Below are 18,129 nucleotides of genomic sequence, written 5' to 3' on the forward strand. Positions count from 1 at the left end.
GACAACACAAGCGCGCGCCATTCCTTTTCTAAAAAAGCGTGTTATATCGATAGTCGAAAGTCTCGAAGTGATTGTTGCCTCTTTTCCGTGATGTTGATTGGCTGTCTCGAATGCTATTGTGCATTATGTTCGTGCCATCGAGCGACTGTCATCGCGAAAGTTAACAGTTTTGACAGTTGTTTAAAATAAAATTAAATAAAATTAAATAAAATCTTTAAATCTTTAATCTTTATTATTACTCTGTCATGAGCATAAAATAATAAATACGAGTCAAAAATAATAAAAAATAACACGCAATTTATATATCATAATTTTATTATTCATAAAGTAAGAATGTAGATAGATTAAGTAGTACGAGTCAACAATTTCTTACTACGTTTAGCCTTTTCGTCGCGCAATTATTTAATCATTAACATAAAATCATAAATGCGAGTTAAAAACAATAAAAAGTAACACGCACTTTATATATCGTAATTTTATTATGCGCAAAATAAGAATTTAGATAGATTAAGTAGTACGAGTCAACAATTTCTCAGTACGTTTAGCCTTTTCATCGCGCAATCACTCAGCTATTAATATAAAATAATTAATACGAATCAAAAACAATAAAAAATTATATGCATTTTATATATCATAATTTTATTATGCGCAAAGTAAGAATATAGATAGATTAAGTAGTACGAGTCAACAATTTCGCACTACGTTTAGCCTTTTCGTCGCGCAATCATTTAATCATTAACATAAAATCATTAATGCCAATCAAAAACAATAAAAAATTATATGCATTTTATATATCGTAATTTTATTATGCGCAAAATAAGAATTTAGATAGATTAAGTAGTACGAGTCAACAATATTGTTGACTCGTACTACTTAATCTATCTAAATTCTTATTTTGCGCATAATAAAATTACGATATATAAAATGCATATAATTTTTTATTGTTTTTGATTCGTATTAATTATTTTATATTAATAGCTGAGTAATTGCGCGACGAAAAGGCTAAACGTACTGAGAAATTGTTGACTCGTACTACTTAATCTATCTAAATTCTTATTTTGCGCATAATAAAATTACGATATATAAAATGCATATAATTTTTTATTGTTTTTGATTCGTATTAATTATTTTATATTAATAGCTGAGTAATTGCGCGACGAAAAGGCTAAACGTAGAAAGAAATTGTTGACTCGTACTACTTAATCTATCTAAATTCTTACTTTGCGCACAATAAAATTACGATATATAAAGTGCGTGTTATTTTTTATTGTTTTTAACTCGCATTTATGATTTTAGGTTAATGATTAAATAATTGCGCGACGAAAAGGCTAAACGTAGAAAGAAATTGTTGACTCCTACTACTTAATCTATCTATATTCTTACTTTATGAATAATAAAATTATGATATATAAATTGCGTGTTATTTTTTATTATTTTTGACTCGTATTTATTATTTTATGCTCATGGCAGAGTAATAATTAAGATTAAAGATTTAAAGATTTTATTTAATTTAAACAACTGTTAAAACTGTTAACCTTCGCGATGACAGCCGCTCGATGGTACGAACATAACGCACAATAGCATTCGAGACAGCCAATCAACATCACGGAAAAGAGGCAACAATCACTTCGAGACTTTCGACTATCGATATAACATGCCTTTTTTAGAAAAGGGGAGATTTGTTTTTTTTTTATTTGTCTTATTTAATTTTTTTTATTTGTAAAACAATATGTGCATGTTTGTATCTATCATTTAGGGTGGTCGCATATTTATTTACGGTAAAGTGAAATGGAGATGCAGCTGTACGAAAAGCGAAGGGAACCAGAAAGATGTAGAGACAGAGAGAGAAAGAGAAAGAGGAAGAGAGAATTGAACCGAGGAGTTGGGAGTCTGCTTGGAACGATGTTCGCCCTTGGGCGTGTAATTACGCGCTTCGTTTCTCGAAAGCCTTCAGGGTCACCGCAAATGCGTGCTGGTAGTAGCACAGAGAATACCGTACCCTTCTCGTATTCGTCACAACATTGTTTTCGCGACAAACCGATGACTCTTTCCTCCCTATCTTTTCCCCTGTTTACAATCCTCTCTCTTGCACTCGTTCGTTTTTGCTATCCTTCAAAACTGATGCAGTAAACTGGTGCATGTAAAATCTATTTCACTTTCTTTCACTTTCCTCCAATGTCAATTTTGCCATGTTTTATATTAATAGATTAAATAATCGGTTGCGATACGTAGGGAAAGATATTGTTCGCGATAATATACATTTATCTTCTCGTGCTATGTGATATTGGTAGATATTGTAACATGTTGAAATATTGTTAATATATAAAACACTTTATCGAACTTATCTCATGTCGATTTGGAAACTTATTGAGAATCTCACGCGTGAGATTGCTTCATCTCCGAGCAGCGCGAAGAAACTCATTAAAGCGGCGAATTCAAAGACAAAGACGAGAATTGATAATATCCAATATCGACTCGTAATTAGCGAGCTAATAAGTTTTTTTTTGTCTTTTCGTCCAAGCCTCGAGCAGTGGTACGTCGAGGAGGGCGAAATGTATAAACCAACTACTATCGTCTCCACTGAGCAAAAGGAAAGAAAAAAACAAGAAATCGAAGAACGTCAAGTACAGAGCGAATACAGTGGCATTAACGTAAAGTATCCTTTGTGAAATACTGCGCGGCTTCCGCACCACCGAGTTGGAATATAAGACCTGGCCTCTGCAAAAGTCAGTTTTCTACCTTTGGGTCGACCATTGATCCTTTTCTTGCTTCTCTCCGACGCTATTCCTCCTCACCCGCATATGGCTTTCCGCTACACGTGCACTATGTTTACGGAGCTTTTAAGCGCCCGCAGCATAATTCTCATAACCACGGACAAAGAGGACGAGAAGGCGGGTTTGCGCGAACGGGATAGACAAACGGGCAGAAGAACGGTGAGATCGACCGTACGAGATCAAGCAGCGGCAACCGCGAAGTCGGAGCTAAGGCTATGCGCTTCTGAGCATGTTTTGCTTAGAGAGAACATAATGCATATACGCGGGCCGGCCATGCCGGCGGACGGAGGTCGAGGGCGACGCAGGAAATGCTCTGCAAGGATTCGCCGTGGGGCTTGCCGTGGCAGAATTGCAGCTACGACTTCCAGATGTATATAAAGGGGAGAAGGTAAGGGGGGAAACTACTAGTCGGCTCAGGTTACCACAACATGCCGGGGGCCTCTCGAGAGGTTGGACATCCCCAGTAGTTTAGCGGGTCCCTATAACCTTCCCTTTACAGCGCGCCATGGCGTCCCTCCCACGCCTCGTCCTGTGTTTGCTCACAAAGCCGGCAGAGAGAAAGGGCGAGGTTAATTAATTAACGAGTTTTTACTTAGGCCACAACCAGGCGAGGCCGGCGAGGCCGCGCCCCGCGTGTGTTTGTTGTATTCTCGGCTTGTTGGTAATTGTTAGTCATTTATGTAAACGTAATTTGGGAAGGCTTGGGTGGCGGCTCTAGCCGCGGGCAACATTCCGCGCTAAATCAAACATAGCTGTATTCCAACAGTAAGCCGCGCGCACGAACAGCGCGAGGTGGATGCTTCGTAAGCGTACGGAGCGACACGTACAACTCGAATCTAGTATAAGCGGAAAGTTTATCACCTGCGGATATATAGCTATACGCACCACCGCACCGCATCGCCTTCAGCTGCTACCGAGAGCGCATTTGAGGAATAAAACCTCTTGTTAATATAGATCTCGCAACTGCACAGATCTAAATCGCTGCTGGTACAGTGCAGGCAGTCTCCGGAGAGCTTCTTTCTCGTAATTGCACTCTTACTATTCCTTTATTTTAAATAGAGTTTGAGCAATGAGGCAAATTGTGAGATTGGCATTTCGACAATTTTATATACATGATTTTAATACTCTCACACATTTTAGTTGTAAAAATGCGAATTTTAGCACGCATATACATAATTTTTTTTATTTTGTAACACGTTATAATAAATATCAATTATATATGTTTTAAATTTATTCTAAATTTAAAATATTTATCTATAAAAGCTCTATAAATCTATAAAAACAATCAATAATTATTAAAAAAATTTATTTATGTATTTTCACAATTTTTAAATTATTCTACAAAAAGCAATGAGAGCGAAAATATGTCCAAAAATCATACTCGATAAATCGATTACCTTCAACGACACAATACGCGCATGCCGCTTTGGATATGGATGGCGATCGTGGGAAAGCTGGCGCTGAAGCAACATCAAGTGCCCCGCGGTGAATAGACTCTTTCTCTCTTCCTCCCCATGCTCACCCATGACTGGCAAATCAACGCGGCCTCTCTCGTCGCTGTATGCTCACTTTATTTACGCGCGAAGCAACAAATACATGTATACACCAAATGCGATGCCATAGCCACCATAAAGGCTTACGCGCACCCATAAATCCCAATTACAGCTACGAATGCTGCAGACCAGCGGCCGTGACACGCCGCAAAGTGCGGCCCGTCCATAAATTGTGCCGGGCCGGACGTACCGAATTTTCCATGCAATTTGAATAAGAGATACGCATTTGGGAAAATATGCGCGCGCATGCGAGCTTTCGTCCGTGCGCGGCCCTCATCTCGCCGGTGCACGTGAAATTTTCAGAGAATGTTACGCTCGATCTATCCGACGCACCCCTGTTTATCGCGCGCGTAGTCGGACCTATTTTATATTCATCTCCTAACAAAACTAAAAAGAATTCGGGAATGCAGCGTAGTGTTTATCGGATTCATCTTCAACCGCTAGAAATGTAATTTTATATGACGTTGCCGGTTGCGTTGATAGTTTAAGATGGAAAAGTTTGGAGAAAAAATTATATTAACGCATTTTTTTCTCTCTCTATATGTTTGTCATATGACAATCTGAAGATTTATACGACGAGGATTTTCTAGGATTTTACCAAAAAAATTTCTCTTTGCAATTTTAACACAAAAATATATTTCCACCTGTTAAAATTCAAATCAAATCAAAGAAGAAAAGAATTATATATTCGCGAAATTTTGTAATATAATTTATTTAAAACCATTAGGTCGAGGCAAATGGAACCGCATTGGAGAGCATGTGGCAAAGCCAGTTACATAGATATGAAACATTTACTCGTTTTATTACATTAAATTTTCACTTTTGTTGTTGCGTTGTTCTCCATTTCGCCTGGCCGCTCTTTATTTTAGTTTGCTCGGAATTTTTTCTCGCGCTCGGTGTTTCTCCGGCTACCTTCTGTAGCGTATTCTTTTTCTGCTTTTTTGCTTTCTCTTATAGTCTCTCGCTGGTTCCCGTGTTAAACAAATAACTCGAAAATCGAGCGCTCTGTGATGTTCTTTCTCATCGAGTAACGATGTGGAAGTTCGCACATTACTCGGCTACATTTCGTTTCGCGTACACGGGTCGAAATAAAGTGAGCAGAAGACAAACATGTGAAGAGTATAATTGCGTGCGTAAAAATGGTCATAATCGTCAATTAACACCTCAATATGTATAAGAGAGACTGTGCGCAAATTGTACTGCTGTTGGAAAAAAGCGAATATCGATTTTGTATAACTGAACAAAGAATGTTTCTTTTTTAATTATATATAAAACGTATAATTGCAATTTTTATATAAAATATGTATGTATTACGTATGTTAAAAAGCACAGATTTCTTGTAAATTTAGTTTTTTTTCTAAGTTTTTATTTAAAGTTTTCTTTAAAGTTTTTATGGAAAATCATACTCTATAAAACTTTGATATTTATGTTAGTATATAAAACTAAGAAATCAATCTTTTTATAAAATGACTGATTTTACAAAGATTCTACAACATATATGCAGACAAAAATTAACGACAAAAAATTATTCATATATGTCCATGATATAAGTTTATTAATATTAATTTCAGAATAAAAGGAGCGGTAAAGATAAAAATTTATCGCATAATGTTTAATAATTGAATTAGCAATATGAGAAGAGATATTTAGTACGAACGATATCGCATTGTTGAGATGGACAGTATCAATTCTGATCAAGTATTCTCTTGGCACTTTGAGGGCATAGTAAATGCATACATATATTCGCACAACAGTACTCTGAAGCAAGTAACGAATACAATCAATGGGACATACTCATATTGAACGCTATTAACGTGCTTTATTACTATTATGTGAGAAGAGAAACACAAGTGCGGGATAAATCTCGCGCTTCAGCTTGTCACGTATATATGCGGCGAAAGCACATGTAAATACAATGTATAATGCATAAGTTATTAATCCGATTGTATTAATAATTAAAGATAATGCATACTCAAGAGTGATGGAAATGAGAGAAGTATCTCTCATATATCAGAATAATATGCTGAGGCGAAATACCGCATAAAGCAGCTAATCCGCGACATGAGCTTTGTGAGATTTGATTCTTATCCTAATGTAAATTACAAGTACGAAAGAATGCGGTATTTAGAAAAATTTTTCATCTCTTTTTCCGTCTCTTTGTGTGTGTTATTTCTTTTTGTATTTCAAGCTTTTCTTCTTCGTGCAATGTGGTTTCAAATCGATGGCAAGTGAAACATACGGGAAAGACTTCAGAAGTAATAGCAGCCTTGCGGGGATTCACCGAGGAAAAATGATAATCCTGTCCCACATGCAAAAGTATCCCTGCATCCTGGCGAGCAGGCCAACGCATAAATAACAAAGTGGATTTCTAGATTTTTCATGCGACCAACCTCCCTGGATTTATCGATCTTCTTGCACAGTATACTGTGAGCATTTCGAATGCTGCAAGTCTCGATTGTCTCAATCATATTTTTTCTTTTTTATTTCTAAGAAAAAAAATGTAATCAAATAGTAATGTAATTTAAAATAGAAGAGTAATATAAGAGGATTATTAAATTGTGTTTTTCGCGCGCGCGAGATATATTTTATCTTTTAAAATATAATATTATATATGCCTTTATATGTATATTTAAAAATTTAAGTATTATGAAAATAATTGATCGCACGATATTTATATTTATTTTAAACAAAATGCAGTTATTTATAAATGTATTACATCTTAATACACATTAATACATATTCTTGATCGTGATAAAGGAAGCCCATGACAAGAACTCGATTGTGATCGTGTTGACACTTTTCGTTACTATACATTATCGACGTGAATAATGTGGCGCTACAAGTTTATAAAATAGGAACGACGAGTCTGTAACGACTATGCGACGAGATCTATAAAGCTATTCGTGCACGTGAGCAACTGTCGGGTAACGGATCGCGTTTATTACGAGCCATAGCGCAACAAAGCACCCCCGACACGATCCATCTAACCGTTCGTAAGGTTAAGGGGCATTACATTAATGTGCGCTTGTCGGTAGACAAGAGAACAGTGGGTTCTAAGTTTGTGCAACCCAGTAAGGTTCTGGAAAAGCTGGCAACACGTATAACACGATGGGAGACCACTACAAGCAAGCCTTGCATTTTTATAAGAAATATAGCTTATAGGCTCCATAGCTTTTGTAGTTCACTAATTAAATCATTCAATATTTAAAACACTGTTCCGTGCATAAACATTTTTTATCAATATATTTTTTTAGTTTCTTAATATAGATTTTATTTAAAAATATTTTTTCTTTCTATTTTGAAACATGTGTGTCCTCATTCTTAGTTTTCATTCTTATTTCGATTCCCTTAGTTCAGTCACGATTTCGCTATGTTATGAAATCACGCTGGCTTCAATTTCTCTATACATATACTGAGAATTTTTCCTTTCTTCTCTCCCAGAACTCGGAAACTTCTTTATCAATTATGAAACGAAAAATCTCCGGGAAGCTTATATACATTCGAAAATCCATATTCAACCGGTGAGAAAAAAGTGCGGGAATTCCTGTCGTGTAAAATTGTAGTATACTTTTTTTTTGCTACCCCTCAGTCTCCTGGCCCGGTCCCACCCAAAACCACCCTCCAGGCGCAACGGCGGAAATGCGTTGTGAAATATTTAACCTGGTCTATCCCGTCGCCACCCCCAGCAGCAAACCCCTTCCTCTGTTGGAACCCCTCCCATTTGACTCTCGCTCTTCCGCTCTCCCCTTCCTTCTTCCTCTCCCTTCCCATCCATGCTGGCTCGATAGCTAGCTACGAACATCCGGTGTTTTGCATTATTAAATACGCGACACCAGCCTCTCAATACTCTGATTTTATGGGAAATTCGTGAATGAAATAATTCGTTTCTCGTTATGTCATAGCTTCTTTCCAAGCGTTACGTATGAGCGGACCGTGTCGAGCTTCTTCGTGAATCCTGCAGAAGGTTTATTTCTCTTCCCCATTACACAGCCCTCTATCAAAAGATTGTATTGGTTTAGATGATAAGATTGGAAAGGGTGTGAAACAGCGTGATTTCTAAGTTTCGATAAAATAGTAATTAGTTGTTATGTTAATTTGAACAATAAGTTTGATAATGAAAAAAAACGATTTAAAAATAAATCTTTGTACAATCTTCTGTACAGTTTCTTTACAAGAATACTAACATGTTATAAATAATTTTTTTCAAATAATTTTTATTTAATTAAACGTATAAAAAACAATCGCCAGCCAACTTCGACCGCGCGCTCGATGGGAAAGCAACACGCCGCGAACGGAGTTGATCAACATCACAAAACAGCTGTCAAAATACAATACAAAACAAAATATACAGCCTTTTAATATATTATTGCAAATTCGAAATTAATCTGTTACAGTTTTCTTCAGTTTTCAAAACCAATATATAAACTTGCATTAAATGATTAAAATTATTCATACACTATTAATTTCTTCAATATTCTAATTATATACCTGTCAAATTATACGCTCAACGACAGATTCTCATAAATGCGAAATAAATCACAGCTCATATAATTCATTAAGAAGTACTTTCAGCAGCACTTTTTCATTATAACAGGCAATGACAAGTTTATACACGTTTATTCCTTATTAATGGAGTTGAACGTGCAGATTCGTGAAATAAATATGCCATAACTATAGCTGCTGTCATAAAATTTTGCTTTTACGTTGGAATCCTTTCTTATTTATGAGACGGAAATATGCAATAAATTTACAAATCCTCATATACAATATTATGTAGCATAAATACCGTAAATATTATATTTTTATTTTGCTTAAGAATATTTCTATCAGTTACAAATTCAAAAGGAGGCTATATGGAGCCACGCGTAGGGTGTAGGTACGCAAATATTAAAAACAAACTTGTTGGAATAACAAATTTATTGAATCTAAACGTTTCGGTCCTTTCTTTGGACCTTCTTCAGTAAATTTAATACAATAAATTATAATGGGGAATCTACATACTATCGCACGCAGCGCAAAAGCCGTGAGCCCCCCTGTCGATATCCCATTAAATAGACAAAGTGAACTAATATGTCATGAGGTACTCAAAAGTGGACTCTAATGAAGAGTATAGTGAGGAATTTCCGAAAAGGGGCTCACTCTTACTCACACACTCATCCATCGCACGTTCACACGACCGTACGCGGACGATGGATGAGTGTGTGAGTAAGAGTGAGCCCCCTTTCGGAAATTCCTCACTATACTCTTCATTAGAGTCCACTTTTGAGTACCTCATGACATATTAGTTCACTTTGTCTATTTAATGGGATATCGACAGGGGGGCTCACGGCTTTTGCGCTGCGTGCGGTAGTATGTAGATTCCCCATTATAATTTATTGTATTAAATTTACTGAAGAAGGTCCAAAGAAAGGACCGAAACGTTTAGATTCAATAAATTTGTTATTCCAACAAGTTTGTTTTTAATATTTGCGTATCTACACCCTACGCGTGGCTCCATATAGCCTCCTTTTGAATTTGTAATTTATCAATGCAGGGAGCCTACATTGTTACTTATTATTTCTATCAATGTTATTGTATGAATTGTTATTTATGAAATATATATTAATGTATTAATGTATTAATATATTAATGTAATATATATTAAGCTATAAAATAATATAATATTTAAATTTTATTTTATCTATTTAGTAAGAAAAAGAAGTTACTTTGCTAATTTATTTCATATATTAAAATTTTTCTATTTAACATAGTATTATAAAAATTAAATGTATGCTGTATATACATAGATATATTGTATATAGATTAGTTAGCACTAGATGCTTGTTAATAATAGCAGATCTTTTGACATATACCTTGGAACTGTTTAATTATACCGAGAGTATTTTAACTATTTTAATGTAGACAGATCTAATGTCTCGGGAGGTTTACTACTGCATTTGAAATGAAGCGGTGATAAAGTTGTACGTTAATGTAATATAGCGCTAAAACATTTAAATGTGTAACTCAGCAATTTAAATTAAGATCATAAATAATTTACTAATGAATATATTGTGTTTAATAACATACAAATTTTATATACACATTTGTTAATACTTATTAACGTGCACGCAAATATGATATGACAGAAAAAGAGGAAATAAAATTATATATACTTTAAAAATTTTAATAAAAGATAATATTCGATCATTATTTATTTGATATACTATATTTGCTGATATTTAATAATTGAATTTATTTTTAAACAGATTAAAGTTTCGTTCTTGTTTTGAATATCGTATTTTAGCTTTTATAAATGAAGATAAATATATAATATATATAAAAACGAAGATGAAAGCGTACGTTATTTTCGCATTTTAGGATTCATGTGCTGACGTCCTTCACGGATTGATAAACTGTCCGCAATCTCAGAAAATCGAGCTTCTCGATCTTCTTCGATACGAAAGGTAACAGATTGACGAGGTCGGCCTAAAGTCATTAATGATTCAAGAAATTGAAGGTAGATTGAGAAGGGTTCTGCAGTCAATAACACTATACTTCTAAACCACATTATTCTTCTCGTTTTTACCTCAACCACACTATCTCGTTCATGCTCTATTCCTAACTCTAGTCCGATTTTACCTGGTAAGATTGACTTTAATTTTGTAGCAGTGTTAATACTGTACGATCGGTTGTTGGATACTGATTCGATTTTCCATTACTTTGGCGTGCTTCAAAAATTGATCAAGCTAAACATATATTTGTTCTAATATATATAATTCTTATATTAATTTATTTATTCTTTAATTCATGTAAAAATATTAAAATAGAAATTTATTAAATAATTAACTTAAAATATAGCGTATGGCGTATACATAATGTATTAACAATTTTACGAAACAATGTAATGTGCCTATTAATTTTCATATTTTAAACAAACTATAAAAGTATAATTTTCCTATAAAGCACCTAATTTGGCTTGCATTTCTCGAAAAATTGGAGTTTGTATAAAACAAAACCGCACTAATAATTTTAACAGAATATTGACATCGAATATAGCTGAATATTCTCTTATCGGTTATGAAATATACAATTTTTTACGGAAAATTGCATGTATAATAAAAGTGCGGAATGTCAATCAAATTTATGAGAATAATAATGGTGATAAGATAGAATAGAATAACGCTTGAAATAACTGAAATCAATCCAGAGAAGTGTATATGCGGGTTAGTTCATATATTACATACAGGTATAAATGCACGATATGATAATCGGCCTTAGCTGTATGTGTCATAATTACGCACTGTTAGTCGGATACAAAGAACGGGAGTAAACTAATAGAGGAAGAAAGATGGAGATAGGAAGGCCAGAGCGTGTGAGTAACGGGAGAATGAAAAGGGTGGAGGTGTGCAGCAGCTTAGACGAGAAAAGTTTTTGCCGTTTTTATTGCTACGGCAAGCGTAGATTCAGGATATACGCGCGCGCTCCTATTATCTACCTATCTGGCGTGCGACCCCGGCTAAACAGTCATAAACAGTCACCTATCCAAGATAACATACACGATGGCGCGCTTTGCTTCTGACCGTTCGAGCGTGTATAATGATATTAATTATTAAAAGCAGAGCAGAACGACAACAGGCAACTCCGTCAAAGCGGTGTCGGTGATGACGGTGCCTGCGGCTTGTTTCTCGTGCTATTATATTATTTTTCGTCGCGACCTTTTCCGCGCTTCGTGCAGCCGGTTATTAAGGCGAGGTGCAAAGTGACAGCAAGGGGCAAAGGTAAGGGAGGTTAAGCACAGTAGTTTTTCGTGTTATCCGGAAGTAATTTGATCTGTGTACGAGCACAAAGAAGATCCCTAATAGCACTGGATTACGGTGTCATATTGCGTGTCTTCTGAAACCACGTGAATGGGACGTTCAGTAATACGACTAGTCATGCTGTAAATATCAATGAATTTGTTTCAAAAGTATTACAAATTTTCTTCAAATTAGAAATGCAATTACTGAAGATAATATTAAGATATAATTTGCTTCCATGTTTCTTTAACAAAAAAAGAATCAAATCTGATTGAATTACAAAATGTTGTAGAACATTCTGATTAAAATCTTGTAACGCGCGACGAAAAATTCAGTCGTTGATAGACATTAAAGTACATCTTAACCGTTCGCGAAAGAAAAAGAGAGAAAAGAAAGAATTTTCATTCCTTCCCTCATACATTACGTGTGCAACACCTACATTGGTCCGAGTGGTCCGGATAATACGACAAATGGGGAATGTGCAGTACACATTCACAGTTTCACGTGACACGGGATGTGGACGATGAAGAGAAGGGGAAACGGGGTGAAAAGGAGGTGGGAAAGGGGGGGCCAGAGAGTCTCTGCCACCACACGAGGAATTCGGCATTCCTGCCGAGACGCCTAATTGCTATGGGTCACGCACACGAGGAATTAATAATTAAAATAAAATATTGCCGCGAACGGGTCGCGCGTCTCCCCTCTTTTATCCGACCATGAGGGTGTCGGGTGAGACGAAGCGGGGTGCGACGCGACACCGACAGTGGCGGCGGCGGCAGTCGTGCTCTGGTTTTCAGCCCCACAGGCGGTAATATACATAATTAAACATACGTGACTTATCTGCTGAAAAATGTTGCGTTTAACACCCACCTCTGCCCCTCGAGCTGTGCTCCCTCGTCCTCCCTTCTCTTTGCGCGGTCGACTCTTCTCATCCGGCGACCTCGTTGCCATTGCCCCAAACCAGGACGCGTGACACACTGCGCGTGGTTCTCTGCAGATACCGGTGTATCGTGCGTCTGCGGTTTCTCAAATTATAGTCCTTTTCCCTTTTATTTTATTTTTTTTTTTTTACAGCCCCTATCTCCCAGAAAACTTTGGTCACGAGCCACTTTCTTGTCCCTTTTTTCTCTTCCGAGGAAATATATATATATATTTATATATGTATTTCCCCTTCATGTCCTACTAGGGCGTTTGCTCGGCTATATTATTAACTAACGTGCAATTCCATGCAATGAAAACGCCGCGAGATTCTGGAACGTCTGTCCGTTTTTTTCAATTTTGCCGGAAGCATTCGGAATTATATTTTTTTTCGCCCGACGTTCCTCTTTACTCGTTTTATTCCTCCCTTCCCCGTAATGCGTCGTGTACGTTTGGTGTTTCTGCCTTTATTTTGTTCTCGTTCGTACTCTGCCGGTAGCAGGACCGGTTAACGTTCAATTTGCCGATGCGGAGAAAAGTTCAAGATCCCAAAGTAGCTCGTTTCCTTCTCAAATTTCTGAGAAAGTTCTCTCAAATCATAGTACTTACTTCGCTCGTCTTATCGTCTACCTTAAGTCCCTGACTTCTCTATTACTTTTCTTTTTCTCTCGTATCGTCCTATGATATATTTTGGATATTTTCTTTGAAGCCTTATTTGATTATTTTTTCTTTCACTACATTTTATATAATATTTTTTAAATATAATATAATAAATCGAGAATCTCTGAAATATCCTCTCTCGCAAATTTCTGAAAATTTGTTAAATTCTTAATTTTTAATTTTCTTTTTTTTAATTCTCTTCTAATTCCGTTGACGTACGTTATTACTACCGTATGCATTTTTTAAAAATTTCTTTTCATTCTCAATATTTATATACCTATATTACTTCTTTTAATGTGACGTATGAGAGTTATTTTGATTGCATGGTGTTATTACTTCACATAGAATATATTATAGGCAAGATCGCTTGCATTTACAAAATAATTTCTTTCACAGTATATATATTATGCAGAAATATGCTTTAAATAATTATATTTTTAAAATTTATGTAAACATAAAAATAAATGCTTTCCTTAACTTTTAGCATTTATTGCAAATTTTAATGTCTATCAAGGAATTAAAAAAACTTGAGAATGTAGGAGTTTTTCACAATTTTTGCGATTTCTTCTACTTTCCTTTGAAATCTGATTAACTCTTTTAATCCTATTATCAAGCGAACGCTCAATAGGCACACCGTGCCATGTCCTTTACGGCATAATTAGCCTTCCTGAAGCGCGAAATAAGGAAAGACAACGCGCAAAAACTTCTCTGAACAGCCTTTCGTTTTATAGCGACAAAAGAAAGGAAGGATTATGGGTTGTACTAATAATTGCTTTGTTCGTATTTCGTGAATAACTTGCGATAATTAAGTTATTTAATTAAGAAATTAGAGTAAATAGAGTATAATACGAACGTTTATTTGACTACAGTGACTTGCGTTAAATTTTATTTATCGTATTTATCGTATTTATCGTATTTATCGTATTTATACGCATTTATAATGTAATAAATTTCACTTTTCTTTTTCCCGAACGTATCGTGTGTTTTTTAAAGCAACTTGCTTCTCTGATTTTGTCAAGTAGTGCAACGCAATTACATACGTTACATAAAAGTGTAAATACATGCGAATTGTATGGGTTAATGAGAATGCTTCATAACACGTGCACATACGACTTAGGGGCAGCCTATAGTTTCCCTCCTTCCGTGCATATAAATATCTGTTTAGAATATCTCGACTTACGTGAGGTCTAGATATGTATATAATCGATGAATGCATGAATACAAAAAATCAGGTTTCTTAATCTCACCAACTTAACGCCGTCTGTAAGACGCAGAAAGATTTTAGAGAGAGAGAGAGAGAGAGAACTTCGGACACTAATAAATTCCAAAAAAAAAGCATACAAGCAACAGTAACGTTACATCAACGAAATGTGTAATTAGACGCTTTGTTATACACGTTTGTATTTATTGTCTGTGTATATACGATGGGAAAATTCGATCGAACGATTTATCGCGTTTCAGTGACAGCTACTGAATGGTCAATAATAATGTTATAAATAACATTTGCTATTAATACGTCCATTAATGCGTATCTATGTCATTGTCCATTGGACGTATCGACTATTGTAAACCCGGGCATATTAGAGAATGAATTATTCGCACACTTAACATTACAATGCGCAGTACCGTAACTAGGCAGGGGCAACAGGGGCACAGGCCCAGGGCCCAGAACAAAGAGGGGGGCCTTGAAATGAAACTGAACAAAAAAATTGTTCAAATATATTTTCAAATTTTTAATTTTAAATTGGAGAAGAACGATTATCCAATCTTTCCATAATTTCGATTGAATATAGTATTGTTAAAGATATTAATTATGATGATATAATCAATGAATTTGCTGCAATGAAAGCCAGAAAAGTGCAATTAAAATAATTATTTTTATTTATAAATATGAAATAAATATGAATGATCTTATATATATCTTATCTTATTTCTTGTATATACACAAAAATTATTTATAAACAATTGTTATATCGTTTTCGTTTTATTATTATTTTTCCCCCAAAATAATTAAGGGATTCAAAAATAAAACCTTGCCCAGGGCAAAAAGCTAGTTACGGCACTGACAATGCGTATCACACGCGTTTCAAGTCTGCTCCACTTTTTTCTCGCGTAGAAATCGAAGCAAGTAACTGTTGTATATAGTGACAGAATTATATAGGTAGAAGATATAGAGCGTATACATAACTTTTCCGTGCCGCTCGCAATCATATTCTATAAATGGAGTATCTATACTAATACCTGATTATCCGCGCGATTCATTATACGACGTTTATTACATTCAGCAGCCAAGCAGTAATAGGCAAACTCATGAGCGATGATCGTTCGACGCTGTTTTTTTGCCTCTTTTTTTCTACCTCTCCCGAGAGGAGCTTTTTTCCTGGACATTTTAACAATGCAATGGGGGACCTAGGCTATCTCGGCCAGTATTTCAACGCGATACGAGTCTATGACAAATAGCTACCGATGTAATGAATATGAAACGCAATCTCCCTCCTTCTTCCCCCCGTAACTCGCGCGCGGCAACCCTTTAACCCCACTCTTTGTCCATAATATGACGCATGACGTTGTACGCTGTAAAACATTAAAGCAAAGTATTCTACTTACTCTCGTTGTTCTTTATGCCAACTATTCGTTTCTACCGTTTTCCAACAGTGGGTCATAACAAGAGGAAAATTGGATGCGAGAGCATATTCTCACTTTTCCGTTCGCACGTTAAATAGATTTTTTTCCCCGTTGGTGTAAAAGTCCATTTACATCCCGTTTAATTAACCTTATATGATTATTTTAAAGTAGCATTTTTTTATTGTTTCGTTAGCGATGTATATTTCGTTTTCATAGAGAATTTTTTAATATTATATATGTATATGTGTGTATATAAAAATAAGGTATACGTAATATACGACATGTGGAAAAAGATAAAATAAAGATATTGAGATTTTCCTCATTATGCTTTGCAACAATAGTAAAAGATGATAATAAAATATAATATAATATCATACATATTCTTTGCTAACTTGCTTAATTCATCTGCACTAATGAGCTAGAAATAATCATGTTCGGAAAAATAAATAATAGCACACGCAGATGTTCTTGTATTTTAAACAAACAGTATTCTCTACTCTCTCGTGATCCATGTTTACTGTCTGTAATAAAAGATGCTCTGAGAAATGTAAGCTACAGACTTTACGAATATTAATATTCGTTTATTTTTCCTGCTTAACGATAATCATGGCGAGCTCGCGCAATTGCGAAAGAGCAAGGCGTTAATAATAAGAGCAACGGTATGCGGCAAGGGCGTGTGCAACATCTTTATGCGATGTGTGCGGAAAGATTATCCCATGACAAATGAACAAACACACAGCCCCCATGTTGCTTCCCCTTTCCTGTTATACGGTTAATGCCAAGATACCGTCCTTCCTCGGCTACATCTTGGTATCACGGCTTCTCACTCTTACACGTCGCATAAATACGTGCATAACATTGCATGCTAATTGCTCAGCTGGCTCAAGTAAACCCCCATGAAATTACAAGAATGGTATTAACATCAACAGTGCCGTGTCGCTGCACCCGATAATGGCTAAGTCGAAAGTTCCCGTGTAATTAAATCTCAACGGCATGTCGCTTAAACTTATCGTTTTCTTCGCCTAGCTCTTCTGCATTAACATTCAGTGCGCGGACGTTTCGTAGTCACTAAAATTTAAATGCAAACTTCAGATTTGCGACATGATCCATTAAACACGAACACTATTATATTTGACTCATTATATATATATTTGATTAACATTATTCTGAATGAGCGATCATTCAGAAAATATTAGATAACACAGAGTGAGCGTCGGCTATTTCAAAATTCTTGAATATCTTGAATACTTTTAAATATAATTTCAAGAATAGTTATTATATTCAATATTGTTAGAATTGGATACATAAACTTTTTATTGATATAGCGGAGAAATTTCAGAAGTAAGACAACTGTTAAGATAACTGTTCTTGGAAATTCAATCTTGCTTTTATGTGCTGAAACATACTGATCGTATCTACGATTCTGACAAATGTTGCGCGGATATATTAATGAATAATATCCGTGGCGGAATAGAAAAACTAGGGCAAAATTGTTCATATTCGCATTCGCAATATGGAAATACGTACACAAAACGTTTATTCGCATATGTTATATTGGCTGGCGTTTCATTGCAGCCGGATTTGCTATATTTCCTTGCTCTCCTTTTCGCGGCGCCCAGGATCCATGCGTCAGAAGCATGAAATTAAATTCATGTCAAAGATAATTGTCACATCGCAACGACGCGACGTCACTCAAGCATTTTGCTATCACGTACACTGATGTTTTCGCATACCTATGGACGTATTACGCATTCACATATACGTGATCGGAATTAAAAGAACGCAGGTATAAATGAGAAGCGGAACTGTGAGTGAAAGATATATATA

At 35.6% G+C, this 18,129-nt stretch overlaps 1 protein-coding gene across 5 annotated transcripts in view; it reads right to left on the minus strand.

The window, feature by feature from the left end:
• Nucleotides 1–18,129, minus strand: part of LOC145944593 (cytotoxic granule associated RNA binding protein TIA1) — a 445,453-nt gene that overhangs the window by 202,025 nt on the left and 225,299 nt on the right. The window lies entirely within an intron of this gene.

This window comes from Prenolepis imparis, unplaced genomic scaffold (assembly GCF_030444845.1).
Source record: "Prenolepis imparis isolate NDT839.2.m4 unplaced genomic scaffold, iyPreImpa1.0 SCAF_1, whole genome shotgun sequence".
Taxonomy (NCBI): Eukaryota; Metazoa; Arthropoda; class Insecta; order Hymenoptera; family Formicidae; genus Prenolepis; species Prenolepis imparis.